Below are 14,907 nucleotides of genomic sequence, written 5' to 3' on the forward strand. Positions count from 1 at the left end.
GGTAGAAATTTCTATGTGTCCAAGATTGTGCAGTTCATTGCTACTCATTGCTCTCCCCATGAAAAATTTCCCTCTATTTTCCATGAAATCTCTTTGGGTCAATGCTCCCTCATCCTTCTAGATGTCATTTTCTCCTAGGAATCCTGATTCCCCTTTCCTGAGGTAGGATTTTCTTTATATAGGAAATATATTCTTCTAGAGGTAATGATCCTTGCAAAAATCCTTGCAGGTTATCTGCAGTCGGGGCTGTTCTCACTATTTCCCATTACCGAATATAGCCCATTCCTATGGACGATTCTCTGGTGTGATATTTCCCCTCCCCTCCTCTCCCCTCCACACTCGCACACCTCGATGAAGATTTCTTTTTTTTATCCTCTTTAAATACCTCTTTTTACTGGATCACCTATTGTTTTGTCTTCTTCATGAGAGACTTGAGAAGATATTTTCCCTCCATTGTTTAGCATTGACTTGATTAGGATAAGTCATCTATCCTCTTCTTTTTTTGTTTTTCTCCCCTCTCTCCTGTTTTTCAGTCTTCTATTATTTCTTAATTCTAGATGCTGTATTTTTAAGCATACCCTAAGTTTCCATTAGCTCTTTTGACAGCCAAATAAGACTTATCTTATTTTAAACTTGCTGTTGACTTACCTTCAAAGTTTTTTAAAAAAATTCTCCCTATGAGTATCCTCATCTTGTACTTGTGAACTAAGCATGACACACAGAAGGCGTTATTGCTAAACTATCATCTATAATAAATCAATAATCCAGACTTAGGATAAAAAATACAGATTATAATTTGACTTTTTCACTAGATAGTGCTGTTTTTAAACCTTCAGATTTAGTAGGGTTGGGGGTACAGAGAATGTGCAGAAATGAGAATCAGTTTGGACTGTTGAATTCTTAATTATCTTTTCAGTCAAAGCTCTAATACTATTTCCTTCATGCAGCCTTCTTTCTTCTTCCCTGTTGAAAATAATCTTTCATTTCTCAGACCTCAAAAAGCCCTTTGTTTGTGTCTCTCACATACTTACCATATTCTATTTGCAATCCACTTATTAGGATGCCTGTCTTATCTCTTCTACAACACTGTAAATTCCTAGAGGGCTGAAACCTCCCACGTGTTGTTTTTCCTTATTAGAGTGTGATCTTCTTGAGAGCAGAGCTATCTTATTTTCTATTTGTGTGCCTAGCACTTCACACAGTGCTTCACATATGGTAAATGTTTAATAAATGCTTTCATATAACCTGTTTCATATTTTTATAATAACCTTGTTCATTCATTTTTATATCCACCAGTCATCTTCATTTTGCAAGAACTTAAAAAGTATTTGCTGAATGAACAATTGAAGTAATATATGTTAAGATGTCATAAAACATAAAGCCTAATAAATTTCAGTTATTAGATATAGTGGATAGAACAATGAATCTGGAATAAGGAAGACCTGAATTCAAATTCTGAATATACATATGTGTGTATATTAGGCAATTTATTAATCAGCAAATAAATATTAATTAAGTACCTACTATGTGCTAGGAACTGTGCTAAACCCTGGGGATACAAAAAGAGGTCAAATGATAGTCTCTGTTCTCAAGGAGGTCACAATCTAATGGGAGAACCAAGAAACTAACCAATAAAAACTACATAGAATTAAGCAGCTTTGGGAAAGGGATAGAAAATAAAAGATGGGATTTTAGTTGAAACTTGAAGGAAGATAAGGAAGTTAGTACATGGAGATGAGGAGAAAAACATTCCAGTCATGGACGACAACCAGAGAAAATGCTTAGAGCCAAAGATGAATGTTTTGTTTGGGGAATAGCAGAGGGATCAGTGTCTTGGGACTGAAGAACATGTTGTAGGGAGTGAGGTTTAAGATGATTAGAAGAATTTGTGTGTTTGTGGGGTTAGGAAGGGCTTTGAATGCCAAACAGAGGATGTCGTAATTGATCCTCCAGGTGATAGGTAATAAGCTGGAGCTTATTGAGTGGTGGTGGTAGAAGAAGGGTAATATTATCAGACCTGAGTTTGAGGAAAATAACTTTGGTAGCTGAATGGAAGACAAAGTGGGGAGCAACTTGACACTGGAAGACATACAAGAAGTATGTTTGGATACTAAAGCATTCTAATAATGCTAGCTATTCTTATTATTAATATGATTATTATTATCAAATTACCTTGACACAGCAATGACTATAAGCAATGACTGAATGGCTGATTGCAGGTCAAGTCATCAGACCACCAGGAAATCAATCTGATTCAACACTGATGACAACCTTGAACATTAAAGACTCTTTCTGGGATGCAGCTGCCACTTGTCATATTAACATAACTTAAGCAGCTAACATTTCACAGAGGCTCTTTTTCTTTCTGTTTAGTGGCAGCGGACACCTTTCTATGAAGATTGATTATCTGGAAAGCCTTGAGCTAAGCCATTAAATAACACTTTCATGATTTTGGTAGCTTGTGGTGATCTTTCTCCCACTCCACCCTCCACTAAAGGCAATAAAACTGTGCGAATAAAAAGCAATGCCATATGGACACATCTGCAACACATAAAATTGGGTTTTAAAATAAAAGAGTTACATTATCTCAAAACTGGAAGGGACATCAGTGGTAATTTAGTATACTCAGTACCTATGCCAGAATACCTTTCTACATCATTCCTGACAAGTGATCATCCAGGGTACTCTTGAAATCCTGGTTCTGGGGAAATCAGCACCTGTTGAAAAAGTCCATTCCACTTTGGAATAGCTGTAAAAGTTAGAAGATCTCATTGTGAGGGAGCACTAACTGCTTCACTCACAGTGCTAGCCACTTAATTGCATTGTGGTGCAATGGGACAGGAGAATGAAGGGACTGCTCAAAATTAGAAGCCACAAGAGTGATGATCTTGAAGGAGAGGGAGGTTTGGAAGGACTGGAAACCATGCTAGGGAGGAAGAGTAGCTTTGGCAGGAATGGTTTCCTTTCGGAAGAATGAGAGATTACTCCTTCAACACCTTTCTGACCACAATTTCCATTTATCCTCTTTGCCCTGGCATGCATTTCTAACCTCTCTCTGGAGCTCTGTTCACCTATCTCCAGTTGTCTGCTAAATGCATCAATGTTTATGTCCCATACACATTTGAAATTCAAGATGTACAAGATTTAACTCCTCATTTTCTTAATTTCTTCTGAGAACACTATCCTACCCTCACAGTCACCTAGATAATAACCTCAGAATCATCTTTTACTCACCCATCTACCTCAATGATAATCATTTGCTATGTTGATAGCTTCATATTTGATCAGTTGGGTTAAGAACTGGTAGACAGTCATTGATTTAATGCCAACTTAGAAAGAGGTCTTCAGTCAAATGCCCCAGATATTCATCCTTGTCCCTACATTGATTAATATAGGTCTCAGACTCAAAGTTAGAAGGGACTTTCAACATTGTCTGGTCAAACTCTCAGGAAAGTTCTTTCTAGAATGGTTAAGTGACTTGAACTCACTCATATGGGTAGTAACGGTATCTCCCTATGACATTTAATGATCTTCATAGACAGGTGTAGTAGATAGGGTAGTAAACTTTGAGATAGAAATCCAAGGCCTGGATTCAAATCCTATTTTTAAAATTTACTACCTATGTGAATAATGTGTAGGAGTCTCTCTGTCTCTGTCTGTATCTCTCTCTGTCTCTATCTGTCTGTCTGTCTCTACACACACACACACACACACACACACACACACACACACACATACACACACACATACACACACACACCCTAAAAATGTTTCTCTCTTCTTCCCCAGTGACAACGGCAACTGTCTTGACAACATTGACAAAAGACATTATAAATCACTTTTTACACTGTCTTTAACATTGATTTCATGGTGCATACCACGCATGTAAGATATTTATCCAAGAAAAGGAAAGAAGTAGTCACAAACATATGAGTCATTGCCAACTCAGGCTAGGTTCAGTTAAACCATCGGATGATCAAACCAAAGATTGTAATCACTAACAAAGTCAAAGAAAGATAAATATGGGAAGATATTGTATGATGTTGGAATAGTTCTGACTGAGTACTGACATTGAAAAAATAGAAATAGATAAATGGAAAAGTTCATCTTGGATCATTAGGTAAAGTTTAACTGATATGAAGTGATCATTTTAATAATGAACAAGCCTGAAGAGTTCAGAGACTATCTAGGCCAAAATCAATAACAAGAAACTCCCGTTTAGGAGTTGTCCTGATTCAGTTGCCACACAGTGATATATGGCATTCACGGACAGTGCTGGATTCAAATATAAACTCATCTGCAAAATGATACAGTAGAACATGGTAGAATATTACAATCAAGATAACTCAAAACAGTGAAGAGAAATGCAAGAGAAAACACCTGAATAAAACTTGGCATGAGACCCAACCAATTAAATCAGATGATCTCAAGATCATTTCAAGATAAAACTGTAAGGGGAACAAGTAGATGAAAAATGGAACAGTTCCTCTAAATGGAAAAGACATTACCTGACAGGAAGAAAGTGTATATATGTGTATGTGTGTGTATGTGTATGTATGTATGTATGTATGTATAGATACACACATATATAATGCACACACACACACACATATATATATATATATATTTCTGTATAAAGATGCTAGGGCTAAAACACATTTTGGAAGTTTTGAGGGATCAGAAGACACTACAGTGACATAAGATTTGTGGTAAGAGGACTTGTGTTTAAATTCCTTTTCTGTATCTACTGCTGGTGTGACCTTGGACAAGTCATTTGAGGTCCCCAAGTCTCAGTAAAAGAGGTAGTTGAACTCTTCTATTTACAAATCTATTAATCTATTAGTTTAAAGATATATGCAAGAGGTCAAGATATTGAAAGACTGGGAATTAAATCACAAAGTCGTTATTATTCCCCACACCTTCAAGAGGCCATTAACGAAACCATATTAATGCTTTTTCTCTTCTGAAATCCTCATGAGAATGATCTGCATACGTTTCAAGGTTAACTTTCATGAAAATGTGAGACCAAAACAGAAAGAAAAACCTTTCATAAATGAAACTATGCAGCAGACCATATCTTAACAGCTACACAAATCCTTAAAAAGTGCAGAAATTACAAGAAAATGTTTGTTTTCTGATGATGACCTCCCCCAACCCCAAATATACAATTAGGTAGAGTAAGCAAAATGAATCTTCAGCAACTCTTCTCCAGCCAGGAGACTCCCCATACATTTGTAGGAACATACTAGCCCCTGTTTCCAATAGCCACAAATGCTAGTGCCCCTCTTGGGCTTGTAACTGTGGCCAGGTCCCCTGCTCTCTAGTGACCAATCACAAGCTCTTTTTCCATCCTGGAACTTATAACCAAGAACTGTTAGTTGGCAATAGAATTGTCAATCAGTGCCACCTGCATCTAATGCTAGCCAAGAATCCCTTGTAATCTCTTTCTGATCCTTTGCTTGATGCCTTTACTATCTCTGGGTTAAGAGCTCTCAAAGAAGTTGCTACTGTTGTAGCTGCTGTCACTGCTGCCTCCAATGCTCATGGCTGCTGCTCCTGCCATGCTGAGGGTCTGTGCCCACCGTGGTGCTTCAGATTTCTCTAGTGGACTTCCTAAGTTATCTTAGGCTGGAAAAATGTCTTTTTCCAACCTTTTGTTGACTCTGCCACTCCAAAATTTTATTTGAGTCTTTATTTTAAAGTTCTTATTTTAAATTTAAAGTTAAAAAGTTCAGCTGCCATACTCAACCCATGCTCTACTATCTTGGCTCCCCATCAGTCCTTTCAAAATTAATGATTTTAGTATGAAATCTTTGTACTAATATTTTCAGACTTTTAGTTCCTTTTCTTGAAAATTCAGGCATCTACCTATTTCTCCTCTAATTCTTTATTACCTCTCAACAGTTCTCAAGAGCTTCCTCTTTTCCCCTTTCCCCTCATCTCCTAAAACTCAGATACTTTTTTCTATTATCTGTTCTTTCACCTTTATCTCCCATGGTGAAATGACCTTGCTCTTTACCAAGGATAACTTGTAAAGTTATCTACTTGTTCAAGTGATCTCACTCCATTCTATCTCCTCCTCTTCTCTTCTCCTATCTCAAATTGTTCCCTCTGTCATCCTTAGTTTTTCTTTTATTTTTAGGCTTTCCCTATCTAATCATTCATTCCCTACTGTCTACAAACATGTTCTCGTCTTCCTTATCCTGCAAAACAATAATCTCTCATTTTGTCCTTCTATCCCCACTATTGTCCTATAATATAGTTTTACTTTAATTATTTTTTTTTGTTTGCTTTTATAGCTGAATGCCTCAGAGGCAGTTTACAATAGGTGTCTCCACTCACTCTCTTTGATCTCTTATAATTTTGTTTCAGCCTTTATCATTTCACTGAAAATAATATTAGCTGACAAATCCAATGACCTTTTCTCAATCCTCATTCTTCTTGAACTTTATGCAGCTTTTGATACTGCAGATAATTGTCTTCCTTGATACCTCTTTCTCTCTAAGTTTGTGGGACACTATTTTCCGGGAATGCTTTCCCATCTCTGGTTGGATGACTAACCTACCTGATTTCCTTTAAGTCACAATTAAAATTCGACATTCTAAGATGCCTTTTTCAAAGTCTCTTTATTCTAGTGCCTTTTCCCTGTTAATTATTTCTTATTTATCCTGTATATAGTTTTCTTTGTATATGTTATTTACATATTGTCTCTTCTATTAGACCATAAACTCCTTGTGGATAGGGATTTTCTTTTGTCTTTTTTTTTGTGCCATTCCAATCCCTTTATTTTTCTTGTATATCAAATTGCTCTATTGTTTTATTTTTTCCTGTCTTTTTCACTATTCTCTTTAGCAGAGAAAGCAGAAATTAAATGAGTTGAATTGCTATTCTTTCTCTCTCCAGTCCACTATCAATGCTGCATTCACTCCAAACTTTGACCTTTTTGTTTCCTTCCAATTTGTTCAAAAAAAGGAAAGAAAGAAAAATGATTGAATGAAAGAAAAAAAAAACACTGCAGATCAAAAGTAGACCTTGAATCATATATTGAATAGTATTATCTTTATTTATCAAAGCTTACTGACTGGGAGTATGACATTTTGAGAAGTGAAAAGACATAGGTCCAAGTCTTGTATCTAATGCTTCTTAATTTTGTAGCTTTGGTCAAGTCGAATAATCTCCCTGAGGATCATTTTTCACATTAGTAAAATGGGTAAAATATGATTTACCTCATAGGGATCATAGAACCATAGGTATAGAGCTTCCATGCAAGATTTCATACAAGTAAATCTCATTGTGATCATAAAATGATCTATTTTAGACTGAACATACACACATATTGACACATATACACACATATATGTGTATGTAAATATGTATTACATATATGTGTATGCATCTACCTCTCTGAATATACACATACATGTATATGTACACATACATATATGTTAAATACAACTTTGGTTTAATTGATACAGAGAATTCAAAGTGGAGAAAATCTATCTACAGATACAAATTGGTAGCTCCTCTACAACTTATCATAGAGAGTATCCCCAGGGATGGTAGTAGTGGTACTGAGGAATTAAATTATTTGCCTAAGAGTTAAATGATGACTATTAGGGTATAGAGGGGTCAGATACAGAACTTAAAATGAGACCTTTCTATATGAAAGACATTTTCTTTATTTGCTCTACTGTGTTGCCTTTCAATAGTAATTTACTTAGAAATATTTAATAAAAGTCAGATACCACATCATTGAAAGTTGGAAAGGACTTCAACAGCCATCTAATCAATTTCATATCTGAATAAGAATCCCTCTACAACATACTTAACAGGTGGTAAGGCAGCCTCTGTTTAAGGACCTCTAGAAATGGTGGGGGGACCATTACTTGCCAAAGCGGCTAATTCTGCTTTTGGGCAGCTCTACTTATTAGGAAGGATCTACTCCAGAATATACTTGATAAGCATTTAACTTGCTCAGCTCCACAAAGGAGAATTATTTCTCCCCTAAAGCTTTATCAAAATCTCTAGTACCAGATACAGTTTTAGAGGGTGTTATTAGTTGATTTGGGTCATTAATGGTAGTGAGGCAACCTCCGTAAGGGCTATTATGAATTGTTATTACTGACTAGATTCCTAGGATTCCATGACAATTAATATAATTTTTTGACACTCATAACCTCCATTGCAGTCCTATCATGCCTCTGCAGCGTTTTCTGTGCCTTTACCATTGTTACTGATGACGATGCTTGCATCTGGAAAGTACCCTCCTGATTTCCCCTCTGCCAACTATATGACTAGGTTTAAAAGAATGAGTTAAGCAAGTATGTGTGTGTATATGTGTGTGTGTACACATATACACATATTTACACACATGTACATACATGAATATACTTGCATATGCACATATGCAGTAATGTAAACATAGTGAAGAGAAGGGATCTTATGCCCATTTTACAGAGGAAAATGCTACTATTCATAGAATTTAAGTAGATTGACCAAGATTACATATTGATAGAGAGACTAGAGCCTAGGCTTTTAACTTCTTGATCTTCTAATCTTTGTTTTTTCCTCTATCATTATATCTTCCTAAATCCAAACTTACTGAGATAAATGGGCTTTCACTAATTTTGGTTGGTTCTGGGGTGATACGTGTTGTGTGTGAGGTTTAGCAGGAAGATGTACCTAAATGTGAAAAATGGAGAATTAGCATAATATGATGGGGAGACCTGAAGAAATACTTTCTCCATAGTGCAGATTGGTGCCTGAGTATTGAAGTACTTATGCCTTAGCAAACTAGTATCCATCAGTAACTTGGACAGCAAAAGAAGTCTGATAATCACAGTTCTAATATGATATTAAGGTTAGTCATTGTGACAGTTACCTCACTATCATTAATGACCCCAGTCAACTAATAAAACCTTTTATAATTAGGATGCTTAAGAAATTGTTTTATTATTTGATCATGGAAGATAAGAATATGTTAAAAATACTTCTTGTGTTCCTTTAGAAATCTCAGCATTCTCTATAGATTTAAGGCCTGTTAGTATTCTAAACCTTAAGCTACTGATGAGGTTGAATTTTGATGTGTTGTGATCGGGAACATATAACCCCCTATGAACATTTCTGCTTGAAAAATGGAACTGTATGGGATAAAAAATAATACTCATTTCGTTGGAAGAAATTTTAGCTAAAAAAAACAAACATGCTTGTCTAAGAAACCAAATAACTTCTGTGTATGGAGAACTTTCTTTTCATTTATAATCTTTTAAAAAAATCTATTCATACCATTTTTTTTCAGTTAGGATGAATATGGATTTTTAGCCTAAGCCTTCATTGCCAATGTCAAGCGCACAAAACTCCTAAACGTCACACAAATCAAGGAGAATTCCTGACTGATAAATCAAATTTGCTAATATCCACATCTTACATTTCCCAATAGCAGAATGGCTTCATTTGGAGAAGGAAAATATTTGATTGTATGACAACTATACTTCTATCAATTTTTGTCCTGGCTAACAAGACATCCCTATGATGAGTAATTCTTGGTATCTCATTCCATCTTCCTGATTTCCTACCTGCTTTTGTGTGGCGTCTCTTCCTTTAGATGGCAAACTTCTTGAAGGCAGGGGCTATTTTTCTTTTTGTTAACTGTATCCCCAGCTCTTGTCACAGTGCTGGCCCATAGTAGGCCCTTAATAAATGTTTATTGAATTGGATTGAATTTTTTCTTTACCATTAAAGGTGATATAAATATTTCCCATTTACATATTGGGTTCAAAGTGGGGAAGGGTATGTTTTATAAGTTTCCAGATAATCTATGGGCTTATACTCCTAAAAGTAGAGCTCACGAGCTCCCAAATCATGAACTTCCCTTTAATAGTCAATTAAAAACAAAGACATATTAAGATCAGTACTTACAAAATCTGTCTGTAAACCTGGAGCACACTTTCCCACAAATACACATTGTCACGGAGATGAGTACAAACAAATTTAGAAAGTACTGGTGCCAAGGGAACACATGTAGGAAACACATATGACAAAGACAATTAAATCATTGTTCCAAATAGCGAACAACTCTGATATCTATTCTTGTTATGCTAGCATGCTGCTCACTCCTGAATGGAACTTATCTAAGTGGATAATTTATCAGAGTCCTTGGGCTTGCTCCTTTCTGCAGCTCAGCTCCCAAATACCAGGGCTGCTTGTTCTTCTTTGGTTGATTCTTTATTGACTCCAAGTTTTGGCTTACTTCTCCATACCAGGTGGTTTGCTCCTTCAAGCCACTTCCTACCTTGAATCTTGATTTCCTATGTCCTGCTTTTTGCTTGGTGCAGTGTCTCCTACTGAGTGAATAGTTCTACTGTAACATGTCATGAACAGTGGCACGGGGAGTTAAAGTAAACTTATCTAGATTAGGCCTATTAATTTAAAGATGTAGGAGCTAGAGTTTGGTGAAGGGAAATACTTTATAACAAAATACAGTGATTAGAGCAAAAGATTTAAGGCAAAGACACCTGGATTAAAATTATTTTCCTTTTACATGGCAACTATGAGTATGAGCAAGTCACTTAATTTCTAAATCACACTTTCCTTACTGTTTAAATAAGGATAGCAATATGTACACTAAAACAACAGCTGTTATATAGCTCTTTAAAATCTGCAAGGTGTTTTCTGTATATTATCTTTTTTGATCCCCAATCATGGAAGGTAGTTGCTATTATTATCCCACTTGTACAGCTGAAGATGAAAGAGTTTAAATGTCTTTTCCAGGCGTCATTTGGGTAGTTAGTGTCTGAGGCAGGATTTGAACCCAGTCCTTTCCGTCTCCCAGTCCAACACTCTATCCATGATGCCATAACCATTCGCATAAATGTGAATTGTTTTTGCTCTTAAGAGGCAGCATATTATAACCACCCTTGTATCAAATCTACTTCTGATATAGAGACTGTGTGACCCTCTACAAGTCACTTAATTTTTAGTGCTCCAGGAATCTCTAAGACTACAGATTGCAGAGTAGTTACTGATCTGTATTATTATGACATTTTTCCTCATCTAAAACTCTTTATGCCAATGAAATCATCAGTGTTGTCAAAAATCTCACTACTAGTGTTAGAAAAGGGTATTGAACTCAGATCTTCCAACTCCAAGTTCTGTGGGTTTCAGTCAGTATTCATTAGCTTTCTGATAGAGTTACACTGATTCCAGGGCTGAAGATTCACAACTGGAACACATACTTCAGGAGCCAGAGGTATTAAAGATCTGAGACAGCTATTCATTCACTTAATTGAGCCATACCAGAAAACCAGCCAAAAGTGGGAATCCAACTATTTGACAGGATGTGGGCCCTGTCATGAAAATCAGATCATGCAGTGAAAAGCAAAAATTTTCAAAAAGCAGCACAGATTCTGCTAAAAAATCCTCATTAGTTGATCCAACCAGGCTATTGATTAGAAATAGAAATATTTTCATAGGCTTGGATTAGTTTTTTTGGGTACTCTCATCTCCCTACTGTTGAATTGTCTTTCTCATCAATTGCACATCAGGACTAGAAATCATAGAGCTGGCAGGAAACTTTTCTTCTGGCTGTTTGTGACCATAAAATGAATGAAAGTTGAAGAGATATCTCACCATGACATATTGAGGCCTTAAACAAATTGTATATGGTACCTGGCCTGTTGCCAAGAGCTCTTTATGTACCATCATGTGAAGAAATAAATAACAGATTTAGGATGAAGGACTTTATACCCTGTAGACCAGTTTCTCAAGTGTACATAGGGAGATCTTGTCACTTACTTTGCTAGCTTGTTTGATTAAGTGGCTTTGATTATGAACTAGTATGTTCTCTGATGGGTGATAAAGGAAAATACCATTACAAAGTCAGGGATGAGAGGGCACGAATAGGTTCTAATCTGTACTGATAGAGGGAATATACCAAGAAGAAAACATGGCATAGTGGAAAGAAGGTAGGGTTGGGGGTCAATGGGTTACTGGATTAAATCTTCTCTACTAGCTGGGTAACCTTGGGCAAGTTCACTTAATTTGCCCAAGTTACATTTCACTCAATTATAAAATGTGAATGAGAACACCTGCACTACTCACTGTGTAGAGTTATCATAAAATTCAAATGAAATTATACTCATGAAACAATTTGTGAACCATAAAGCAATATATAAATTGATGATGATTGTGGTAGTCACGGTAGTGGTGATGATGATGGTGATGATGATGATGATGGAGAGTGTCTTTCTTATTTTGTAGAAAGTACTCATACTGATTAAATTATAGGTCCTTTGAAGCGTCAAAATATACCAGCAAAAATTTTGAAATACACATATCCAAAAGGGAAATGGGATGCTTCAGAACGTAATCAGTTACATATTCCTGGATTGTGTTCATCCTTTGTGCTGAAGAAGATCATGCCATCAGAGAAATGATGACATGACTTGCACTTGACTTTGTTTTGAGTGAGGGAGGGCTGTGCAGGTCACCAGCCTCACTTCTCCTCCAGAGCCATCTGAATCCAGTGAGCAGATATTCATCAGGATGACTGGAGAGGACCCAGGATGTACTTTAGGCCAAGGTCTTTGCAGGTACTCACTTAGAGTGAGGTAACACCCATTCATTGAATAGGCCTGTTTAAGAAGTAGCCAGGGCATGGCACCTTTAATGAGACCAAGAAAAAGAAAGACATCATTCTGGGAGGGAAATGGCTACAGTTCTTTGTGATAATCACTCTAAAACCAGGAGAGTTCAGAGGAGCCCTTAGGCAGGGGCCCATTGGCATCCCAGCTTCAGAGTTCAAGGAAAGGATGGAACGGGAAGGAGGTCTTCAGATGGATACTAGATGACAGTATTTTGGAGACATGATAGAAAGGATTCCTATTCAGTGGAGGTCTCTTGACGATAAAGACTTTCTGAATTTTTTTCCCAAGTTCTCAGCTCCTAGCACAGTGAATAGCATATAACAGTCACTTAATAAATCTTTGCTATCTGATTGATTCTGGTACAAGATTAGGAGCCTGTTTGCTGAACTTTTGGCAATATAATAATTGTCAGGTAACAGGTTTTGTTTACTTATATCAGACCAATTGCAGCATTTTGTTCATCATAATATGTTTTGAAGAGAAAGAAGTGGGTAAATTAATACTTCAGAATAATTGTAGTATTAGAAAGAAAAGAATTAGCGTATATTATTTCTGTTTCTTAGTCTTTTCCCCCTCTTCCCACCTGTGTCCATGTAAAGTCAATGGTGACAGCACACCTGAGGACTGCTGCTGTGAGTGATTTCAAGGTTCTAATCACATAGTATAATGAACTCTCTATTCAGCAACAAACTAAACATTGTTCAATAAAGTAAAGCATAACATTTATGACATCATCCTTAAGTAAAGCATATCATTTCATATATATATATAATATGTATATATATGTAATAATATATATGTAATACATATATGAAATAACATTAGTAACATTCTTAATCAATGCACAGTGTCCAAGTAAAATCCACTCTCACCTTGACTCAAGGCTGACTTCCAAACCCCTCCATGGACCAACCACTCCCAACTCTTGCCTGGGTTCACACACAGGTAACTCTCTGCTTCTGCTCCTTGTTCCAGCTCACAGGAACTGTTCCATTCCAAAGTCTTCCTGCTTCTGCCTGACAGCAGGCTCCAGGGGCTCCTGCCTGAAGCTTCTGTTTCTAAGAAAATAAAGCTTAACAGGGCTATAACAATATTTATACACATTACCAAAGCCATCATCTCGAATTACTCGTAAAGACCAACAGACAAGACTTCTGTCTGAGGAATTAACACAGATCAACAGATAGGGCTTCTGTCTGAGGAATTAACATAGATCAATAGTCATAGCACATCACAAACATTCTTCCTGTTAGGCCTACCCACAAGCAAGTTCCCCTAGTCCTGTCATGGTCGCTTCTCTCTCAGCTCTGCTTCTGACTGCTCTCTCTACAATATATATATATACTGTTTCTAATCAAAGACTCTTGACTGATTCAAAGGCAAGACTCTGTCAAAGGTACTTGATTGGCTAAAACTCAATCCATAGCAGCAGCAAAAAATACTACTTTTCTTGCTGTTATAGATCGTTGTAAAATTGTTTTGCCTCTTGGAGCCCAAATTCCTTTTCTGTAAAATAGGAATGCAAACTGCCTAGATTACCTCAAAGTGATTTTATGAGGTACAATGCACCTACTTATCCAAGATGTAGTAGAGTGGACCCTTGATCAGGTATAAGTATAGGTGGACTGTGAGGTGTTTTCAACCTCTAAGATTTTTATGATTTTGTGGCATTATCTTCTAACTCTTTCAAACTCTTCCCCAATTTGGTTACAGCCAAAACAATAGGTCTCTGAAAACATGGTGGCAATAAACCAAATGACTGGATTAAGAAGATGACTTTCTGATGCTGATAGGGTTGGATTGACAATTCAAAACTGAATTGAAAAGAAGGAACAGATCTATCAGACATTAAATATAGCACATTTTAAAATGTGGAAAATGTGTTGTTGCTTTCATTTTCCAGGGGTGCTGATAAACAGAGCATAAACATTCCTATAGTTCTCCTACCTACTCTCTCTTGTTTCCCTTTCTAGTTGTTACAGCTACAGACAACAGTTTGGTTCTTTCTTTCTGGGGAGGAGAACATTAGTTGGTAGCAGTATTCTGTTTAATCCTTCAGCTATTCTCTGCTAGCTGCATGAGAAGCCTAGCTAAGCCTTGGATATATAACAAATAGTAATCTGCTTCCATCCTCTTTCCATTCTTCTGTTTTGAGTCTTTAGGGATATTACAAAAAACTATATTCTTTATTTATAGAAGTCATTTTAGTAGGTCTGCATGCCTTTATTGAGAAAGGAATTTCTTTAAAAGTCCATGTAGTTGC

Source organism: Notamacropus eugenii, chromosome 4 (genome assembly GCF_028372415.1).
Source record: "Notamacropus eugenii isolate mMacEug1 chromosome 4, mMacEug1.pri_v2, whole genome shotgun sequence".
In the NCBI taxonomy this organism is placed as follows: Eukaryota; Metazoa; Chordata; class Mammalia; order Diprotodontia; family Macropodidae; genus Notamacropus; species Notamacropus eugenii.